At 46.8% G+C, this 16,648-nt stretch overlaps 1 long non-coding RNA gene across 1 annotated transcript in view; it reads left to right on the top strand.

Moving 5' to 3' along the window:
* Positions 1-11,302, top strand: part of LOC109316144 — a 21,142-nt gene extending 9,840 nt beyond the window's left edge. The window contains exons 3-4 of the long non-coding RNA XR_002102730.1: positions 1,638-1,642; positions 11,292-11,302. This is a non-coding gene — a long non-coding RNA (uncharacterized LOC109316144). The remainder of the gene's footprint in view (positions 1-1,637; positions 1,643-11,291) is intronic.
* Positions 11,303-16,648: the final 5,346 nt, after the last annotated feature.

Genomic DNA, 16,648 nt, shown 5'->3' with positions numbered 1-16,648 from the left:
GGGCTCAAACGATCTCAGCAAGGTACTTCTACAGCCTCATCTTGAACACCTCCAAGGATGGCAACTGCAACACTTCTACTGGGAGTGCATTCCAGATTCTGGTAACCTGTATAGAAAAAAAGTTTTCCTTCCTGCAGCCTAAAGATCTGCAGGAAGGTAGGGCTAGGATTCAGAGTGGCCTAAACAAATAGGAGGATTGGCCCAAAAGGAATCTCATGAGGTTCAACAAAGACAAGTTCAAAGCCCTGCACTCAAGACAGAACAATCCTATGTGCTGGTACATGCTAGGGGCTGACTGGCTGGCAGCAACTCTGCAGAAAAGGTCCTGGGGTTTACAGTGGACAATAAGGTGAATATAAGCCAGCAGTGTGCCCTTGCTGCCAAGAATGTTAATGGTATCCTGGGCTGAATTAGCAGGAGTGTTGCCAACAGATCAAGGGAAGTAATTATTTCTCTCTATTTGGCACTGGTGAGGCCACATCTGAAGTACTGCATCCAGTTTTGGGCCCCCCACTATAGAAATGATGTGGCCAAGTTGGAGAGAGTCCAACAGAGATCAATGAAAATGATGAGGAGCCTGGGGCACGTGCTATGAAGAGGCTGGTGGAACTGGGCTTATTTAGTCTGCAAAAGAGAAAACTAAGGGGGGATTGGATAGCAGCTTTTAACTACCTGAAGCACGGTTATGGAGAAGACAGTGACAGACTGTTCTCAGTGTTGGCAGATGACAGAACAAGAAGCAATGATCTCAAGTTGCAGTAAGGGAAGTTTAAGTTGGATATTAGGAAAAACTCTCACTAGGAGGGTGGTGAAGCACTGGAATAGGTTACCTATGGAGGTGGTGGAATTTCCATCCTTGGAGGTTTTTAAGGCCCAGCTTGACAAAGCCCCAGCTGGGACGATCTAGTTGGTGATGGTCCTGCTTTAAGCAGAGGGTTGAACTAGATGACCTCCTGAGGTCCCTTCCAACCCTCATTTTCTATCTATGATTCTATGATTCTTTGTTCTGTTATCTGCCACCACTGAGAACAGTCTAGCACCAGCCTCTTGTAACTACCCTTCAAGTAGCTGAAGGCTGTATTAAATCCCCCCTCACTTTTTTCTTCTCTAGACTAAATAAACCCATCTTTTCTGTAGTTACATAGTACTCCAAATGTGGCCTCACAGTGCCATATATAAGGAAATAGTTGCTTCCCTTGATCTGCCGGCAACACTCCTACTAATGAAGCCCAGTATGCTGTTAGCTTCCTTTGCAACAATGGCACACTGTTGGCTCATATTCAGCGTATTGTCCACTGTAACCTCCAATCCCTTTTCTGCAGACCGGCTGCTTAACCAGTCATTCCCCAGTCTATTCTGGTGCATGGGATTGTCCAGTTCAAAGTGCAAGAATTTGCATGTGCAAATACTGAACTTCATGAGATTTCTTTTGGTCCAATCCTCCAATTTTTCAAGGTCTCTCTGAATTCTAGCCCTACCTTCCAGCATATCTACTATTCCCCCCAGTTTGGTATCAGTTGCAAACTTGCAGAGAGTGCATTCCATCCCATCTTCCAGGTCACTGATGAAGATATTGAACAAAACCAGCCCCAGAACCAAACCCTGGGGCACTTAACTCAAAACCAGCTACCAACTAGACATTGTGTCATTGATTGCTACTCTTTGAGCCTAACTAGCTAGACAGTTTTCTATCCACCTTACAGCCCATTCATACAACCTATACTTCCTTAACTTGCTTGCAACAATGTTGTGGGCAACCATATCAAAAGCCTTGCTTAAGTCAAGGTATATGGTATCCACCACTCTCCTTGCATGCACAGAGCCAGTCATCTCATCACAGAAGGCAATCAGATTGGTCAGATGTATAGCTTGCCCTTAATAAATCCATGCTGACTGTTCCTAATCACCTTCTTCTCCTCCAAGTGCTTAGCAGTTGATTCCTTGAGGACCTGTTCCATAATTTTTCTAGGGTCTGAGGGGAGGCTGATAGGTCTGTAGTTCCCCAGATCCTCCTACTTGCCTTTCTGGAAGATGGGCACTATATTTGCCCTGACACAATTAGCCAGGACCTCTTCTGATTGCCACAAGTTTTCAAAGATAATGGCCAAAGGCTCTGCAATCACATCAGCCAACTCCCTCAGCACCCTTAGTTCCATCATGTCTGGTCCTATGAATTTGTACATATCCAGCTCTTCTAAGTAGTTCCTAACCTGTTCTTTTCCCACGGTCAGTTGCTCACCTCCTCCCTAAACTGGGCTACCAGGAACCATAGTCTGGTAGCTGACCTCACCTACGAAGACTGAGATAATAATGGTATTAAGTACTTCATCCTTTTCTGCATCATCTGTCACTAGGGTGCTTCCCCCATTCAGTAAAGGACCAATACTTTCATTGATCTTTCTCTTATTGCTGATGTACTTGTAGAAACCTTTCTTGTCAGCCTTCTCTTCCCTTGCTAGAGCTGCAACTCCAACTGCATTTTAGCCTGTTCTTCTGCCATGCTTGCTGGTATTCCTGAGCATCAGGATGGTTTGTTCCTGCACCCTCAGGATCATAGTATCAACAAGGGCACACTCTTGGCTCAAAAGTAAAGTTTCTTTAAAGAACAACCAGATCTCCCAAACTCCTTTCCCCCTCAGACTGGTTTCTCAGGGTATCCTGCCCGTCATTCCTTGACCTGGTTGAAGTCTGCTTTTTTGAAGTCCAGGGTCCTTACTCTGCTGCCCTCCTTCTTTTCTTTTTTCATGATCCTGAACTCAATCATTTCATGGTCAGCAGCTGCTGCACAAGTTGCCATCCACTTCCACTTCTACGTTCCCCACCAATACTTCCCTGTTTGTAAACAGCAAATTAAGACAAGCACAGCCCTAGCTGGCCTCTCTAACACTTGCACCAGGAAGTTGTGTATAATCAGGTTTGTCCCAGCCACCATAGGAGGGGTTGGGATTGAGAGAGTGGTTGGAAGTAAGAAGGTAAGAAAGATTTATTGATTTAACAAACACACAACTACGCGTAGTATAACAAGACAACAATGACAGACAATAATATTCTGAGACGGCAACTTATCGGCAGTCCCCTCTGATGTCTGGTATATGACAAGCCTCTCAAAATTCAGTGAAGTCAGGCATCCCCAATCTGCACTGTCTAAGAGGTACCGCGAAGGACCCTGGTATTCAGTCCTTGGGCTTCTTGAGATCCACCAGCCCACCAAACCCAGGTCAGCAGCTTCTCTTTCACAACGATAGCTTCCTTTAACATGCTGCATCTTCCTTCTGCCAGTTCCTGGATGTGACAGCAAATTTATAGCTTTTAAACTACACTGTTGACTTACAACCACTTACAATCTTACACCAAGAACTTTCCTTATATAGCTAACCAATAGCAGTACAAACCTTCACAATTGCTTTATAAGGTCAATTTTAGCTGCGCCACTGATTACAAGGCCTCCAAATAGTTTCCTTTAAATTTTAACTAAACTTCTTAGCTGTAACACGTTTTGCAATACATAAACAACAGGAAACACCTGGTCCAACCATCACAGGGCACTCAGCAAGCACTTTCTTCGAGCAGACACAACTCCTCACTGCCACACTCCACCCCTTGCTTGCTGAAGCACTGTGTTGGCTACAGTTGGGATGCTAAAGCTACATGCACCACATCAGGGAATGGGGAGGGGTCTTTGAGTTTAACTTGCGTAGCATGGGTGTGTGAATAAACAGATTTATGACAACAAATGCTAAAACACTATTTAGTTGCTGCCACTAAGGCAATACAGAGCACTATGACACTTAATGTGGTTAGCCATGTAGTTGAGGTAATACTTGGTGAAATGTGAACAGCGCAAATTACATTGTACCATTTACATGGCTCAGGCACATTGACAGCTAAACTGATGATTCGCCCCCTCCCATCCAAGGAAGGCTAACTGAGTTTTTTGTTGAGCCTTTGCTTTGAGGCTTTGCAGCTTATCCTTTACCTTATTTTAGTTTTTTAACCGTGGCATGTTCACGTTTGATACCCATGAAGTGGGCAGCGTAAAGTTGAGGGCTATGGTTTCAGAAGAAATTTCTGGCTATTTTAGGGCAATAGTACAGTTATGTAACCGTAGCATAACAACAGCTTCATTCTCAGCTTTTAAGCAACATGACCTGCACAAGGCTTAGGTGGTACTATTTTTATGCAGCAAGTGACCTGGGTCCTCCTAATAAGCGTATTGCCCTATCATTAAATATGAAATATTAGGTAGTTTGTGTACACAGGTCATGTTGCGTGGGCTAAGAGGCCATTCTTTCCATAGGGTTCCTAATTTAATTAAGATGTTACTGATTTGAACTAGGGGGGATTGTGCTACATACCGAGGGCCATCTGGGGTAACTATTTTCTATATGGGGCAATGCAGATTTCAGTCCCAAAGGCAGCTTCTTCCTAGCCCAGTGCTGAGCAAAAAAGTAGTGGTCTAGCTTTTATTTTTTACCCTATGCACCAGGAATCAACACTTTTTTTTTATTACAGCCTTTTTAAGTGGTAATTTAGGTGCTTTGATAGGGGTATCTTTTTAAAAATGTTACAGGCATTTTATCATGTTTTAAGCCATAGGGCCATATTCTATTCTTAATATTGCTTATTACCTGGGAAAAATGCATGTTTAATGATAACTGAACTTGCACACAAGCAGTACTTCAGGTTTGATTTTTTTTTCTGCTCTAAAAGCAGTGCCCATCATGGCCTGGACAAGATGGGCTGTCTGCAATCCTATATCAGCCAACAATTTGTCAGTGTGTTTCAAAGTTTTTCCCTTGTGCATGCCTCCCCTAGTGAGTAGCCCTACCACTTGTCAGAGATTGGCTATCCCTTCAGTATTTTTCTGGGACTTGTCTAAGTTCCAGACATTCATAGCCGAATTAACCCCATCTCAGAGATAGCCTGGAGCATCTCTTCATTGGCAGGGCCCAACTGTATTCTTGGAACAGAAAATGGTCAGCTATTCCCACTTAAGTAACCCCTTAGCTACATGGGCTCCTGCTGAGCAGTTTGGAAAGGTAGCTCAGACAGACCATTGTTCCAGTCTGAATAATACTTGGGCAGTGAACAATGAAGTGTTTAGGAGGGTTAGGGTTTTAACCTGTGACCGTCACCAGGGTGTGGTGTTATACACGGGAGGTGTCGGGGCCTCCCGAGGGGGAACGGCCAAAGACAATAGTGAACACCCTGTCCCTTCACAGCTTACGTTTATCCTTCCCTCCTTGGGAGCATGCAACCATGCTTCACTCCCAAAGAGCAGAAGAGCTCCCACTGCCACTTATGGGGACAATATTGTACTGGGCTAGTGAAACAGCATTGCCCTGGCAGAATCATAGCACTAATTTGCTTTAGGAATCCTACTGGTATAAAAGGAGGGGAATAAGTGGTGGAGACTTGTGGATACAGCCTCCTTTTAGTTGTATTAAAAGTGGGTACCATTCTGCCATGCCTCTGTGCAGGTAAGATTTACAAACCACGTAGTGACTTTGTTCCAACCTGTAGCACGCCCGCCTACCTGGCGGGTCTCACACCGTCGCTGGAGAGTGTTGTCAGTCATAGGAATGGGCGGGGGTAGATTTTCCCATGAACGCAGTATTTTGAGAGGCCGCTGAACAGATGCGGAATGCACCAGTGGAGGCAAAGACTCAGGGGCATTACGCTTAATGGGGTTTCCCTTAGAAAGTATGTAACAACAAATCTATAATCGAGCATAGCTACAACAATTACCTTCTCACCCACAGTTAGCTATGGTATGGAATGAACCCAAAATTATAACCGGTGCCACAGGTGCACTGACAGTTACTACCCTGCCAGTCAACTATTCTGTTCCTCCTGCTCAGCTGGTCCAGGGTAGCAGGTTTCTCTAATATGAATATTGCGGCAGTACTACGTGAAGGTCATCTGAGTGCAACTCCAGAGGATGCTCCTTGGGATATGGCTACTCTTTCAGATCTGCAGGAGTGAACTTATCTGATATTGTCCCCATAAGTGACAGTGGGAGCTCTTCTGCTCTTTGGGAGGTGAAGCATGGTTGCATGCTCCCAAGGAGGGAAGGATAAACATAAGCTGTGAAGGGACAGGGTGTTCACTATTGTCTTTGGCTGTTCCCCCTCGGAGGCCCCGACACCTCCCGTGTATAACACCACACCCTGGTGACGGTCACAGGTTAAAACCCTAACTCTCCTAATATCTGAGTGGTAAGAAGGACAGTAGACAGACCCCACCCAAGAAACACAATAAGGCATTATTAAGAAGAATACAATCATAACAGTCCACCACTTCATGGTGTCAGTCGATTTAGACAGACAATAGAACAGGACTTGTCTTCAGTGGCAGGCTTAATTAGGAATGGCTATGGCTGCGCTTGTGGACATATTCAATCTGCAGAAACAAGACAACAAGGAGCTTGGCTCACATTAGATGAATCTGCCTTAAATACCTACCATGTATTGTGTACCTTTTCCCAATAGTGTCCCTTCCCAATTATCTCCCTGAGGATGTTTTACTACCACCCAATCCTCTGCCTGGATTTTTCCCAGGTTACTACCCCTAGGCTGCTTTACTGCTAGCTAGCAGGGACCACCCAGTCCAAATGCCTGCTGCATGGGGCTACTTCTTGGACAAGGCCAGTTATTGGCCCAATTAGTACCTTGATCTACATGCAAGTCCCAGTCCTTAAGAGCTGGGCCAGAGGCTAACTGCAAATTATATTTGAGGATGCCATTGGCTTGCTCTATCAATCCATTAGACTACAGAATCAATCCATTAGGTCTGGTCATATACAAGATAGTTGCAGAAGTGAGGGCCATTATTGCTCTGTAATTTGATGGGCGGTGGATACATAGCTAGCAGAGTTTCCAGTACTGCACAAGTGTCTTGGGCAGTAGCTCTCACCAGGTTGCAGGTGAACATTATCTTTGTGAGGGTGTTCTGGGAGGATGTAGACTTAGAATACAAGCAATTTGGAAAAATGGCCATCGATTTGTTCTGCTTTTGTGTAACACCTATGAGCTCCTGGTCAATCTCTGCTGCAGCACAAATATTAAACGCTAATCATCAATAAAACATGTAAGACTAGTGACCCATTGGCAGAGGCTGGAAAGACAAACAAGGGAAAAAAGCTTTGTAGAATACAGCTGACTTAAGTCACTGACCGGCAGCCTGAAGCCTTCACTGCCTGAGACAGAGATGTACATTTTTGCCCTTCAGCTTGCTGAAGTTCATATTTTGACCTCAGTTTTGTAAGATTTTTGGGCCCTGGTTTGACTAACAGCTGTTTGCTTGAAACAGAAAGCATTTTATTTTGTCTGTTTATTTTCACTGGGACTTATCCATCCCCCACCTCCCACCCCCTTTCCAGTGATGATTTCTTTTGCGGGTTTTTAAAAAACAAGTCTTTCATTTCCAGTTTATCAAAAACCAAAGGGAAAAACTGTGAAGAATTTTGAACACAATTACTCTTAGTTTTCAAACAGCTCTAACATAGATATTTGACTTCTGATTTTCCAACAACAGCCTTCCATTTCATAGGTGCATGTGAGGGAGAGAAGGAGCCTGCTGGCTCTGGGGCTCCACACCCAAGCGGGAGCCCGCAAGTCACACGCTCACAGGCCCAAGATGCTGGGCGAGAACTCACCTTTCCCGGGCGTGTGGGAAAGGGAGGGCCCGGCACTCCCGGGGCCGGCACAAAAGAGAGGCCGGGGACTGCCGGAACCGGAAGAAGGTGGCGACGGAGCTGAAGCCGCACGTTACAGCGGATGCGAGCAGCTTTCAAACGTGGTAGGCGCCTTTGGGGAAAGGGAAAGCCCCAGCGGGGCTTTTGAGCCCGGGCGGCCGGCCTCGCGGGCCAGCAGACTGTTTCGTTACCAGCCGGAGCGGCTGAGACCCGGCAGGAGCTGAGTACCGTATAAACTCTAGTGTAAGGGCACTCCTTGACTGGGGCACCATAGCTCCGTTAATCGGCCCCAGGGAGCCTCAATTATAAACGGAGGGATCAAGTAAGTCCTCCAGAAAAGCTCGGTGAGAGCTAGAGAGGGGGTTGTGACCCCACGGCGTACAGGGGTATATCGGAGGTCGGCTGTAGAAGGCTGAAGCAGCCGCCTCGATCCAGGGAACCCCTGGCCAGCGCGTTTATGTTAATCCATACGTTTCTTTTCTGGACAATCTGAGCGATTTACGAACGCATGGCTGGGCCAGATAGACGGCCACCACCCGGTGGAATGGGCAAGGGTGTAGGAGTGGTGGAGCTCTCATCAACGCTGGACCCGCGTGACGCCGAGGAGTCTCATATCTGGACGACATGTGCCGGATTATCTGAACCAACGCTACTAACATCGAAGTCGTGGCAGGAAAGGTAAGCACGTGTAAAACGCCCGACTAAAGATGAGCAGAGACTCGGTGCCTGGTAAGCGGCCCCGATGCGGGGAGCCGATGAGGCCTTACCCGGACAGTGCATCCTTAAATAATTGCGGGACAAACATCTTACTATGTAGGTAGCTCAGTGCTTAACTACTTGCTCAAACTGAGTGGGGGGGTTTAAAATCCAAGTACCATGGCTTGGTCATGCATATATATTCTGGGTACAAAAACATGAAAACTGTACTCTCAAGAATAGGAGGCCAAGTAAAAACCTGTTTTAATCACTAGTTGAAATGTATTGCTCTGTTCTGCCTTCATTGCTGTGTCCTGTCTACTTTTTTACATTCAGGAGCCTTGCTTATTCTATAAATTTAAAAGTTTAGAATTTTATAAATAGAGAATATACTTTTTATAAAGATATTTTTATAGATTTCTATAAATAAAAGGGAGCCAAAGCTCAGATGAGCTGTTGCTATTTCTAGTGATAGAAGTAGCTCTTTGAAGTGTCATAGAAGAGAGCTTTCTGCTTGCCAAGCCCTGCTAAAACATCCTGGCCATGAAGAAGCCTGGAGGAAGTGGCAGTGGCAGTAAAGTCCCTCAGTGAGATTTATGAAGGTATTTAAGCATAGGTAGGTACCTAAAGTCTGCTGCTACCACTGTGACAGATGAAAATTATCTCTGTGTGATAAAGGTGCTTGATGAAGGCTCTATGAAGATTAGACCAAGTGTTTTTCTGTTATTTGTTCAGATATTAAGCTATATGTTGTTGCTAAGAGCCTAATTAAACTTTAAGCTGTAGTAAGGCCTTGTATGAAGTGAGGCCTGTAAATTTAGCAAAGCCTTGAAGTAGTAAGGCCCTGTGGCATAGTTAAAATTAACCTTATCAAAAGAATGCAAGGCTTGTACTGCTATTGATCAGTCTAAGGACAGTTGAAGTAAAAAGAATCTGAATGGCTGTAAGTTATCAGCACAGCTCAGAAGTTATAAATTGGCTGGCACATCCAGAAATCATTCAGAAGGAAGATAAAGCTCTGAAAGGGGACTAATTAGCTGTTGACCTGGATCAGTGGGCCCGTGGATCTCGAGGAGCCCAAGGACTGAATACCAGGGTCCTTCCTGGTACCTCTCGGACAGTGCTGATCAGGGATGCCTGACCTCACTGATCTTTGTGGAAAGAGAAGCTTGTCATACATCAGGCATCAGAGGGGACTGCCAATAAGTTGCCGACGTGAATTATTATTGTCTGTCATTATTTGTCTTAGTATACTACGTGTAGTCGTGTTTTTGTTAAGTCAATAAACCTTTCTTACCTTTCTACCCCTGACCATATTCTCAATCCTGAACCCTCCGCAGGCGGCTGGGACAACCACCATAGCCGGTATGCAACACACTAAGAGCTGGCAGCCATGACACAGTTCACGTTTTTTCCTGCTGAGTATTTTTACTGCACTGGAAATTTGAATGTTGATGTATTTCTGCTGAACCAAAGTAATTTGGTTTGGAAATGCTGCCTCATTGCTTCCTGGGATTTGTAGTTTGGGTACCTACATGTCTTACAAATCAAGGGAAGTGATTCTCCCAATCTATTTGGTACCAGGGAGACCACTCTTGGAGTAATGTGTTCAGTTTTGGGCCCCACACTTCAAGATGGATGTGGAGGCTGGGGGCTGACTGGCTGGGCAGCAGCTCTGCAGAATAGGACCTGGGGGTTACAGTGGACAATAAGTTGAATATGAGCAAACAGTGTTTGCTCTTGTCCTTGTTGCCAAGAAGGCTAACGGTGTAGTGGGCTGCAGTTTTGCCAGCAGGTCAAGGGCAGTGATTCTTCCTCTCTATTTGGCACTGGTGTGGCCAGATCTGGAGTATTGTGTCCAGTTTTGGGCCCCCCAGTACAAAAAAAGATGTGGACAAATTGGAGAAAATCCAGTGGAAGGCAACAAAAATGGTGAGGGGACTGGGGGACATGACTTGTGAGAAGAGTCTGAGGGAACCAGGCTTATTTAGTCTACAGAAGAGGAGACTGAGAGGGGATTTAATAGCAGCTTTCAACTACCTGAACAGGGGTCCTGAAGAGGAAGGGGCTAGATGGGTCTCAGTGGTGCAGATGACAGAACAAGGAGCAATGGTCTCAAGTTGCAGCAAGGAAGTTGAGGGTTAGATATTAGGAAGAATTTTCTCATTAGGAAAGTGGTAAAACACTGGAACAGGCTACCCAGAGAGGTGGTGGAGTCTCCATCCTTAGAGGTTTTTAAGACCCGGCTAGACAAAGCCCTGCCTGGGATGATCTAGTTGGGGCTGATCCTGCTTTGAGCAGGGGTTTGGACTAGATGTGACCTCCTGAGCTCCCTTCCAGCCCTTATTTTCTATGAATTACTGAAGGGCAATTGTAGAGAGGCTGGAGATGACCTTTTCTCTGTGGCCTTTTGGGACAGGATGAGGAGCAATGGCCTCAAGCTGCAGTAGAGGAAATTTAGGTTGGAGGCTAGGAAGAACCCTCTATGAGGCGGGTGGGCGATCGTTGGAACAGGCTACCTAGAGGAACATCCCTGGAAATGTTCAAGAGGAGATTGGCCAGGTGCCTGGCTGGCATAGTTTAGTCAGGATGATCCTGACTTGACCAGGGGGCTGGACTAATTGAGCTTGTGAGGTCTGTTCCAGCCCTACTTTTCTATGATACTATGATCTATTTACATGAATAAATTCCTCTTTCAAATCCAGACTAGATCTCAGGTATTTTAAAGATTTCCTCTGGGGAATTCCTCACAACCCTTACAATATTGTTTCAGAGGTTAAGTGTAAAAAAATTGCACCTTAGTCTGAATTTGCCTAGATATGACTTCCAGCTATAGGATCTTGTTATATCCTTGCCAGCTAGAAGTGTACTCTATTACTATATTTCTTTCCCATGAAAGTATTTACAGATGGTGATCTCTTGAGGATGTAGACAGATTAAGCTGCTTGGATCTTTCACTATCAGTTATATTTTCCAGGCCTTTAAGAGGATAAGAGATATTTGCAGGGTATGCATCAGGACAGCCCCTTGGTGTTGGAATTCATTTCCTAACTTGCTCCAAAATGATCAGATTAGTTGACCTTTGGGACCCATTGCAAAGCTGGTCTGCTTGGGCTAGGCTGTGATCTGGGTGGGACAAGGGAACGGAAGATAGAAAATCCCGCTGTCATGGACGAATTCCTTGTCCCTTGTCCCCTGGATGCATGACATGCCAAAGAACTCCCAGGGCTGGGAATGGGCATTACTTTTATATTTATATGTTGAGATAAATAGAGATCAATAAGGAGGTCTGTGAATCTGTGAAATATTTTCACAGGCGTATGCAGCAGAGAGGTGCCCAGCTCCTACTGAAAGTCAGTGGGAATTCAATTCCTAACTGACCTTGGAGCCTTTCAAAATCTTCCCTTCAATAAATAGTGGTAGCATAATGTCTTTAATCCAATTATAATTATTCAAATACCAAATGCTCAGCTACCTGCTGATTTCTCCTTCCTTGGAGGTTTTCAGGAACAGGATGGAAAAATATTGGGCAGAGATGTTTTAGGAATAGTATGTCTTTCATTCATGCAGGAGTTGGAGAAGATGAACCATGGGGTCCCTTCCTGCCCTATGATTCTGTTTCTTGCTTTAGTGTAGGGGGCAATTTCTTCCAAGCATTACCACAGAAGTGAATTTTAAGGAAGAACTTTGATAAGGAGGCCTGGACCTTCTAGGTCTGTATGTGAGAGACAGAGGCGGCATGGAAGGAAGCATGAAAACAGATGTGTGAGAAGAGGAAAGATGGAATATGAAGGCTGGCATCATTAGCAGATGTTTCAAAAGGTTAGGGGTCAGCCCAAGCTAGACAGCCTGTCCAGAGCACTCAGGTGCCCTGTGCCTTAGAGCAGAAAAACAACTCGGAGGAGACCCCTAGTGGCAAGATGGGGGGAGGTTCACTGCCAGTTGCCTGGGCAGCCAGAGTAACAGGTGCTGGTTGCCAGGACAACCGCTGGGGAGCCGGCTGACAGGAAGGGGCAGGGCCTGGCCCTTGTAAACCCAGGCAGGAGGCTAGGAGGGGAGTTGCCCTCTGGCAACCAAGGAAGAAGGAGCTGGGCCAGTGCAGACAGAAGGGACAACCCTGAAGGTGTGACCATCCCTGGGGTGCTGCTGGGGGTTGGAGTATTTCCCCCCGGTAGCGATTGAATGTGGTTTGGCCGGATGGGTTAGTGTTATGTTATAGCCTGGGGGGCTTTGTGTTTCGTGTTTGTTGTTATACCGGAGGACTGGGTGAGGCTATTGTGGGTTGGAGGAGGCCTCATAGGGGCTCCACAGTAGTGTGGGGACCCTGGTGTCAGAGAGGGCACAGCATTCAGGGGTGTATTGACCCCAGCCCCGGAGCGGGCAGTGGCGAGAAGCCCCGGAGCGGGCAGTGTGGGACAAGTCAGAGAGCGCCGGTAGGGGCGCAGGCTGTGAGACAAGCTAGAGGGTGCCGGTGAGGGCTCAGGCTGCAAGACAAGCCAGAGAGTGTCCGTGTGGCACGGAGAGTGGAACAGACCCAAACAACATCAGGTACATCTGTGAGGCTTGGGCTGTGGTGTAAGGGGAGGAAAGGACCCGCAGATAGTGCCCCAGGCACCGAGACAGAAAATGGGCAGCCTCCCGCTTGATTAATATCTTCCAATCAAGCAAGTAACAAGGCATGGCAGGCGAGAAGACGGGCGGTTGGCCCTTAATCGGTGTTGTAGGGTCACTAGTAGACGGACCCAAAGAGGCACTCCTGTCACACAGCCCGTTATGCTGGCACCGTTAAGGCATGACAGTTTCTGTATCCAGTGGTGCAAAACGGGGTGATGTTGCTGACATTCTGCCCAGCTCCCATTCACTTCTCCAGCCTAGAGGACTGAATACCCATTCACAGTTGGGGTGGTCTTTTGCATAAGACTTGAATTCACACCTCTGGATCTATGGTAGGACATACCTAGAGTAGGGTCCAGTAACCTGAGTTCCTCTCCAGGAAATCTTGGAAATCCCCTCTGCCTCAGTTTCTCCTTTCATAAAATCCTGGACTCACAGAACATAGAAAAGTAGGGCTGGAAGGGACCTCTGGAGGTTATCTAGTCCAACCTCTTACCAGAGGCAGGATCATCCCTAGCTAAACCATCCCACACAAATCCTTATCTCACCTATTACCAAAACTACGCAGACAACCCTGTCCCACAGCCATAAGGCATAACACCCTAACCTGACACAGGTACATCAGGAGGACCCTGGCTGGCAATGTCCTGCTGTTGCAAGGGTTGTTAAACTATGCTTGAGGGATCCGAGAGGGCCACGTCCCCCACTACTGAGCAAAACGCCCACAGCCTGCACCAATCTGACCATGGAGTAAAATTCTTTCCTGACCCCAGATATGGCAATTGGTCTGACCCTGAGCAAAGGGGCAAGACCCACTAGCCAGGAACCTCTGGGTTTGTCCCAGCAGGAGCATCAACACACCCCAGCCTGGCCTGCAATCAACACCCAATGTTTCTGAGGAAGGCAAAAAAACCTGTCTGACACATGTAGCCACAGGGGGAGGAAAAATTCCTTCCTGGCCCCAACAAAACCTACAGGTATGGGGATAATACCATGTAGTGATCGTGCCCTTGATCTAATCCTTAGCATTGAGAGAAGAAATGGGCTTGGCATTCATTTTCTATAACCTCAGTTTTGTGACTGGGTGATTCTAGGTGCAAGCTGTTCCCATGTTAGCACTGGCATAATATATCCCAGTTTTGTGCATTGCTGGCCCCAGCAGCCTTGCCTGGGGCCCTGGGGGCCTCGGGGAGCTGCAGCTGTGGCAATCCTGCCGCCCGGAGCTTGGCCGGCAGCCAGAGTGTGGCTCTAGTCACCCAGGCTCTGGTTTTGGGCAGTGCGTGCCACCTGCTTGCTTTTTTTGCACAGGGGTTTTTGACCCTGGGATAACCCAGCGTCAAAAAAAGACCCCACCCTGCTACCTTGCAGCATGGGGAACACCTGAATGTGTGGGGTATGGCACCGCAGACAGGTCTGTGGTGCCACATACTGCATAGCTGTGCTCATCTGGACACGGCCACAAAGAGCTTTCCCTAAACTGGTGATTCTCAACCAATCTCACCTTGAGATCCTTTCAAGGGTGCTGGGGGGTGCTACACATTATTAACACTATTAGGTGTGCAAATGATTCACAAGATAAACCCAGAAATTTCATGTAAGAATCCATAGTTTTAAAAACATTTGGGACTGCTGTGACCTTTCTGAGAACTTTGAGCAGAAAAATCGCTCTGTTATTTTCTTATAGCCAAAAAAGCTAGTGTAAACTAAGAACTAACATTTTCCAACAGGTGCCTCAAGTCCAATGAGAGGTGCCCTGAATTCAGTAAGGGATGCGTCAAGTCTCAAAAGGTTGAGGACCAGTGCTCTAGAGAGCTGCCCGTAGCAGCCATCATTACTGCAGCTCACAACAAGATGCAGATGCCTTTCACTGAGCAAAATACTGCCTGAGATGGCACTGACTAAAGCAGTGGTTTGCAACCCTTTTAGGTTGGAGACACCCCTGGAGAGACTCCAGATATCCCTTGGAAAATGCCAGCTCTTAGTTTTCACTTTTTTTTTTTTTTTTTTTTTACGATAGAAGAGTAATGCAGAAGGTTTTCTGTTGCAAAGAATACAACTGTGGATTTCTGTTTGAAATCTCTGGGCTTACCGTGTGAATCGTATTTGCATACCTAACAGTGCTAACATTGCACAGCATCTTGCGGCAACCTTGAAAGGATCTCAAGGCACCCCAGGGTGCTGTGGCTGAGAATCACTGAACTAGAGGTGCAGACACACACAACCCATACACTGGGTAATTTACACCAATGGCTAGTCACTCCTGATTTCCCTAGCATGACTTTACCCAGGAACCGGGTGCTTTACTCCAGCCTCTGGCTATACCTTTGTGTGCCTGCCATAGTCACACCATAATGCAAGCATGGGGCAAATCCAGGGGAGTGCAGTGGTGCAGTTACACCCTCCCCCTTTGATTCCTGCTCCATCCAAAGTTTAAAACCAACTGCTTGGCAGTGGCAGCAGCATTTATATTCAGGCAGTGCTAAGGGAGTCGATTGACTTCATGGCTCATTATAATCCACCTGACTCCTTCTAAACTCCTCTTTCCACAGGAAGGTTAATGACCTTCTGTCTTTTTCAGTGATTTTGGTGATGTTCCACTAACCCAGCTCTTGTTTCTTCAATAATCCTGCTCGTAGCTGCTCCTCTTAAAGCAGCTTCTATTTTGCAGCCCTCCAGGCTGCATTAGCTCTAGCTAAAAACATCACTTCAGGTGTGGAAACATTAACTCATGTGCAGAAATCACTTTCGGGGAAGCACTGGCCAAGATGCTCAAAAAGGCTTGACGGTGTCGGAGGGAGCTGAGAGGGACGTACATTTGATTGTAATGACAACAGGACTAAAGAAAGGACATGGTTTGCTTCTTGTTTGCCCAGAGTGTAGTGTGCTTGTGCAGAATAGAGGACATGGCAAAGGAATGCACATCTAATAACATTACATTTGCTTTTGCTTTCACCTTAAATGGACGGACACAGTCCTGGGCCCTAGCAGATGATAAAGCTTCTAGTTTCTTTTTACATAAAAAAGGTGTGTTGTTACATGGGATGATGCACCCAGCTTTGGGGTGGTTTGGGAGAGGGGCTGCCTAGTGGGCCTGGATCCTGGGGTCTTGTGGGGGAGGCTGATGTACAAAGATGCGCCCCCTCGGGATCTGCGTGGTGCACAGTGCTGCCAGGTCTTAAATATGAAAGGACTGTATTGGAAGCTCAAAATAATAGCTTTTCGGCAAATACAATGGCACACTGAAAAATTATGCAAAGCCAGGTGGAAACAAGCGTGCAAGTAAGTCTTCTTCTGATGCACTTTATATTGCTCCATGAGTGAGCAAAATCTGGGTCGTCAGAGCGGAGGCAGAGGCAATCAGGACTCGTAGTAGAGATGATCTCTTTTATTAGACCGACAAGGTTTTTTGCAAAAAACCCCCAACTCTTTCTTCATTGCAAGCTTTCGGGCACAAGCATCGGGGAGAAGACTCATGGGGAAGGAAGTGCAGACAGCAAACCCCGGAGCGGGGCCAGGCTCCCCGGGGTTTGGCCCCTGCTCCATCGACTCGCTGCCTCCACAAGGCGCACAGCTGCACCGCTTTTCCGCCGACGGCCGCCCCCGTGCAGCCGCGGGGCGCGCCACGGCGACTGACCGCAGCGC

Source organism: Crocodylus porosus, unplaced genomic scaffold (assembly GCF_001723895.1).
Source record: "Crocodylus porosus isolate Cpor-Errol unplaced genomic scaffold, CroPor_comp1, whole genome shotgun sequence".
Taxonomy (NCBI): domain Eukaryota; kingdom Metazoa; phylum Chordata; order Crocodylia; family Crocodylidae; genus Crocodylus; species Crocodylus porosus.
This window is presented reverse-complemented; position numbering and strand designations above follow the sequence as displayed.